Here is a 6,338-nt window from a genome sequence, read left to right as displayed (position 1 = left end):
TTCTGTCACCAATATCAGCCTCTTTCCGGATCATTATCTTCTTATATGTACTTTGGCCATTCAAGTGTACGTTCCCAGAACTGCCTGCCCTTTTCCAAGTACCGTGCTGGACTCTATTATGATTTACCCCTAACTGCCACTTAAAGAAGTATTTGAGTGAAGTTTATCATTTATGAAATCTGTTATTAAACATGCACGTTTCAACCCTTCTCCTTCTGGTCCGCCTCCGGCTCCTGTGCATCACACGACTTCATCCAGCCCTTTAGCCGTGACAGCAGGTAGGCAATGTAACAAAGCAATGAAGAAGGCAAGTCAGATGCTTGGTTGCATAGGGAGAGGTATCAGCAGTAGAAAGAAAGAAGTAATAATGCCACTGTATAGGTCATTGGTACGATCTCATCTAGAGTACTGTGTTCAGTTCTGGAGGCCATATCTCCAGAAGGATATAAATACATTAGAGATATAAATACATTAGAGACTGCACAAAGGGCAACTAAAATGGTGCATGGCCTACATCACAAAACATACATGATAGAAACTTTGAAATATATCAAGGGCTTTAACAAGGTACAGGTGGGACACATTCTTCACAGGAAGAGGAACAACAGTACAAGAGGACATGCACTGAAACTAGAGGGAGAAAGATTCAGGGGAAATTTGAGGAAGAATTGCTTCACAGAAAGGGTAGTAGATAAGTGGAATAGCCTCCCATCAGAGATGGTAGAGGCAAATACAGTAGTACAATTTAAACATGCTTGGGATAGGCATATTGATATCCTTACAAAAAATAAGGATCAAATAATAATTTGAGGTAACATGTTTAAAAAAGGGCCAGACTAGATGGGCCAAGTGGTTCTTATCTGCCGTCAAATTCTATGTTTCTATGTTACCTGCTACAAATAAAGAAACAGACTTAAGATTTCAATCCAGTCTATGTGATTCCTTGTCCCAATATATATGGAGTGTAAGAGCCCCAAAAATTCTGTTGCCGGCCCTGTTTGTGGTGCATTATAATGAAAATGCTATAGAATGATTTGTTATCATGCCCTTGAAAATAAAAATAAATAAATCTACAAGTATTAAATAACGCGAGTATACTGCAGCAATCATATTACTAAAAATAGTGATAGTGTCAGTGGTAGGGAGCAGACAATACCAAATTTGTGTATAATCAGTAAGTCACCATTTAAATGGGTCCAAAAATAACAATTGTTGGTTTGCAGAATCTAGAAAGATAATCTCAAAGTCCATATAACAACAGTTATGTATAGCATATTAAGAAGGTGGGGGGGGTGATTGGGGTGCGCTACCTAGTATAGAAACTGTACCTCCCAATACAACATAGTAAAATCAAATCAAAATACACATTTCTGAATTAGTGTTCTTGTGTTTGAGGATGTTCCCAATGATTAGGCTCAGTCCATTTCAGGGTAAATAGTCCTTTTATTGGTGAAGAAAAAACCCGACGCGTTTCTTCTCTAAGACTTCATCAGGGGTAAGAACCAATAGGCGAATAGATTTTGTATAGTTGGTCCTATTGGAAACTTCTGCTGATCACAGCTGATTCAATAAAATATATATCACCAAGTAATTTTCGATAGAACTCGATTAAATGGATTTTTCTGTACTGAGTTGATAGTTTAGTATGGGTCCTTGCTAGGAACAATATCAGGACGCTCTCTCTGTAGTAACCTTCTCGCTCTGAATTCAGAATGGGAATGAGCTCAGAGCGAGAAGGTTACTACAGAGAGAGTAGTAGCAAGGACCCATACTAAACTATCAACTCAGTACAGAAAAATCCATTTAATCGAGTTCTATCGAAAATTACTTGGTGATATATATTTTATTGAATCAGCTGTGATCAGCAGAAATTTCCAATAGGACCAGCTATACAAAATCTATTCGCCTATTGGTTCTTACCCCTGATGAAGTCTTAGAGACGAAACGCGTCGGGTTTTTTCTTCACCAATAAAAGGACTATTTACCCTGAAATGGACTGAGCCTAATCATTGGGAACATCCTCAAACACAAGAACACTAATTCAGAAATGTGTATTTTGATTTGATTTTACTATGTTGTATTGGGAGGTACAGTTTCTATACTAGGTAGCGCACCCCAATCACCCCCCCCCCACCTTCTTGATTACTATACCGTTCCTCACTAACAGGAGGAATTTTGGTGGTGCTGCACATACAACCTAGCGCAACTCAGAGTCAAAACCCTTTCTTCCATGTATAGCATATTACCAACAAAATCCTGCGAACCTACAATTTTCACTTTTGGACCTATTTAATTGGTGACTTACTACATGTTGGGAATATATTCATGGTTACACATTGAGTGATCTGATTGTGCACAGATTTGGTATTGTATGTTATTTGTTTGAGTAACGTTTGGATGTTTACTCACCTGTTGCATTAATCTAGGCTGCATTCTGGTTTAATCGCGCACCATATCTGGATTCTTTTTATTTCTACTAGTGGTAGGGTGCGGGACACTTGCACTCATTCTTCCTCCCTCTGTCTAAGGACCTTATTCAGATCCGTTCTGTCCTCCATGGAGGACCAATGATGTGCGTCTGCACATGCGTAGGCACATTTCTGCGCATGTGCAGACGCAGGATGCGTGCTCCCATGGTGAACATTTGGTTTGCTGGGTGCACGCACACTACTTGGCGAGTGGGGGGTGGAGAAGAGCGGGGGCACCAGGCAGCCACATTAGCATATGGGAACGCCTCAGGCTAATGAGGCAGTGACAGACATGCAGAGGGTGGGCAGCTGACATCACCGGATGTCAGCTGCCCGCCCTGTCCTCGCAGTTGCCCACAGTTTAGAGTCACTATGTGTCTCTGCTGTGAGTGCTGGAGAAATCATTCGATGGTCGCCGACCATCGAATGATTTCTCCCCATCTGTGAATTGATTATTATGTAAATCATCCATTCGCAGCCATGCGGGGGGTTGTGTGAGCAAGGGGGGGGCATCACTGCGTGCAGCGACAGCGCCTTGCAAGTCAATCAGAATAAGGTCCTAAATGTAAGACAACACAAATTAAAAATGCAACTATACATACATATTGACTAAAGTATACATTTTGGTGTTTGTGCAAGAAGAAGATAAACATTTTACACCAATAAAGTTGATAAAATTCCTTGTTTACCTAAATAATTTTTTTTATGCTGAAAAATAAATAGAAATTAAATTTTTTCCTCAAAGAGCTAATGTTAGACTGAGGATTTGTCCCGATTGTCTGATTATAATTAGACATCTGTATGTCAGGTGCTGGCTCACTGGGGACAGTTGTAAAGTCCGCATTCGCCAGGTGGTTGAGGACTGCAGCAAGGGTTGTGACTGCTTCGTTTGTGACGGGTGTTGTTAGTCCAAAATAGAACACATTCCATATTGTTTATTACCTGGAGAATGTATGCTTCCAATAACAGCATAGAGGTCACAGAACTGCAAATGTTATGGAGTTGCTGCTGTCAGCCTATGCCTTCTGTCACCTGGGCAAAGACTCAGCTCAGTGCCGCCCCCTTCTATCTCCTTCCACAATCCCCAGTAGAAGGTAATCATCCTCTACCTTTATAAATGCCACATAATGCAGAAAACATCACAGTGACCATTATAGTGTAAAATACAGTAAACAAATATGCAGCGAGCTTTAGTGGCAGCCATATTATACAAAGGAGTGTGATCTCTGTACGACACAGATAGTAGCTCTGAATACCTTCCTCTCCTCAGAGAGTACAGTAGTAACTACCAAAGCAGCATCATAACATTGCCATAAAATGTAATTAATATAAGCAACCCTTTAACAATAATTAAATCCATAACCCCCATTATTAAATAGCCCCAACACTATCAAATAATGTCATTATGTACAGTAACACACTCCTCCACGGCTGGATGTTACAAGTACCACAAATATCCACAGGTGCAGATTCGCCCTGGTGGGAAACATTTTCAAGGTGGGCCGATGTGTATAAAATGGGTGTGCAGGGGCAGGGACAGCTGAGCCTCCGACTCCTCCCTCCAAGTCCCGTCAAGAGTAATGGGGGGGGGGGGGGGTTGGCCAAAATCTTGTGAATAGGGGACAAGATAAAAAAAATATGGCCCTGCATTCAGTAGCTGTAGCAAATGCATAAGGGGCTACAACTCAGGTGCTCCATTACTCCAGGAGAGGGGTCTCTCATAAAAGTGATAAGGGTCCTGCAAATCCCTTCTAACTATACTATACTACCACTATCTTCACTCCCTACCGGAGCCAGACTGGCCACTGAGCAACAAACATTGGCAGAATTCCCTAGGAGCACCACAGCTATTGGCACGAATGGCACTGGCACAAGCTGAGGATGCAGTGTGGCGAAGTCATCAGGTGTGGCATTAAAGCTCTTCCAGCAAAGGTGGCACCTGGTAGGCAAAAGAACACTAGCAGACTCTGGCACAGCTAAGATTGTATGATGTTAGCAAGTGACTGAGGATGTGAGGCTGGGCTCTGCATGTAGCTCCTCAACCAATTTGTGTCTTCAGTCACCATCACTTCCCTATTTCTCTCTCTGTAGCCTGCATCTCACCCTCTTCTGTCTCTCTGTAGCCTTCATCCCCCCACCCCCTTCTGTCTCTCTGTAGCCTGCATCTCACCCTCTTCTGTCTCTCTGTAGCCTTCATCCCCCCACCCCCTTCTGTCTCTCTGTAGCCTGCATCTCACCCTCTTATGTCTCTCTGTAGCCTGCATCTCACCCCCCCCATCTGTCTCTCTTTCTGTAGCCTGCATCTCCTCCCCTTCTGTCTCTCTGTAGCCTGCATCTCCTCCCTTCTGTCTCTCTGTAGCCTGCAGCTCTCCCCCTTTTGTCTCTCTGTAGCCTTCTTTTTTCCATGTCTGTCTCTCTCTGTAGTCGGCATCTCCTTCTCTTATGTCTCCATACCTCCCAACTGTCCCGATAATCGCGGGAACGTCCCGGTTTTCAGGGACGTTCCCGCGTCCCTCCCACCACGGGCAGTGTCCCGCAGTGGGGGGGACAGTTGGGAGTCCCCCGTTAGTTGCTGGCGAGCGGAAAATAGACCTCTGCATCCAGAGGGGCTGGGGGCTTGGCTAAAGACTCACAGAGCCATGACCCCACATCGTAAAATGGGGGCGTGGCCTCATGGCACAATGCAATTATAGGCCACGCCCCCTCTCGCGGCAAGCCGCGCACCCTAATATCCCTAACTGTCCCTCCTCGGTGAAAGTAGAAGTTGGGAAGTATGTGTCTCTATGTAGCCTGCATCTCCCCCCCATCTGTCTCTTTGTAGCCTGCATCTCCCCCTTTCTTTCTCTGTGTAGCCTGCATCTACCCCCTTCAATCTCTCTGTAGCCTGCAGCTCTCCCTCTTCTGTCTCTCTGTAGCCTTCTTTTTCCCCTGTCTGTCTCTCTCTGTAGCCTGCATCTCCTTCTCTTATGTCTCTATGTAGCCTGCATCCCCCCCCACCCAATCTGTCTCTTTGTAGCCTGCATCTCCCCCTTCTATCTTTTTGTAGCCTGCATCTCCCCCTTCTGTCTCTGTGTAGCCTGCATCTCCTCCCTTCTGTCCCTCTGTAGCCTGCAGCTCTCCCCCATCTGTCTCTCTGTAGCCTGCTTCTTCCCCATCTGTCTCTCTGTAGCCTGCATCTCCTTCCCTTCTGTCTCTCTGTAGCCTGCATCTCTCCCCCTTCTGTCTCTTTGTAGCCTGCATCTCCCCCCTTCTGTCTCTCGGTAGCCTGCATCTCCCCCCTTCTGTCTCTCTGTAGCCTTCTTTTTCCCCTGTCTGTCTCTCTCTGTAGCCTTCATATCCTTCTCTTATGTCTCTTTGTAGCCTGCATCTCCCCCCCCCCATCTGTCTCTTTGTAGCCTGCATCTCCCCCTTCTGTCTCTTTGTAGCCTGCATCTCCCCCCTTCTGTCTCTGTCTTGCCTGCATCGCCCCCTTCTGTCTCTCTGTAGCCTGCAGCTCTTCCCCTTCTGTCTCTCTGTAGCCTGCTTATTCCCCATCCGTCTCTCTGTAGCCTGCAGCTACTTCCCTTCGGTCTCAGTGTAGCCTGCATCTCCCCCCTTCTGTCTCTTTGTAGCCTGCATCTCCCCCCCCCTTCTGTCTCTTTGTAGCCAGCATCTCCCCTTTCTGTCTCTCTGTAGCCTGCATCTTCCCCTTCTGTCTCTATGTAGCCTGCACCCCCCCTTCTGCCTCTATGTAGCTTGTACCCTTCTTTCTCTCCGTAGCCTGCATCTCCCCCCTTCTGTCTCTCTGTAGCCTGCATCTCCCCCTTTTGTGTCTCTGTAGCCTGCATCTACCACATCTGTCTCTCTCTGTAGCCTGCATGTCCCATTTCT

This window comes from Crinia signifera, chromosome 2, assembly GCF_055691185.1.
Source record: "Crinia signifera chromosome 2, ASM5569118v1, whole genome shotgun sequence".
Taxonomy (NCBI): Eukaryota; Metazoa; Chordata; class Amphibia; order Anura; family Myobatrachidae; genus Crinia; species Crinia signifera.
Note: the sequence above shows the minus strand (reverse complement) of the source record.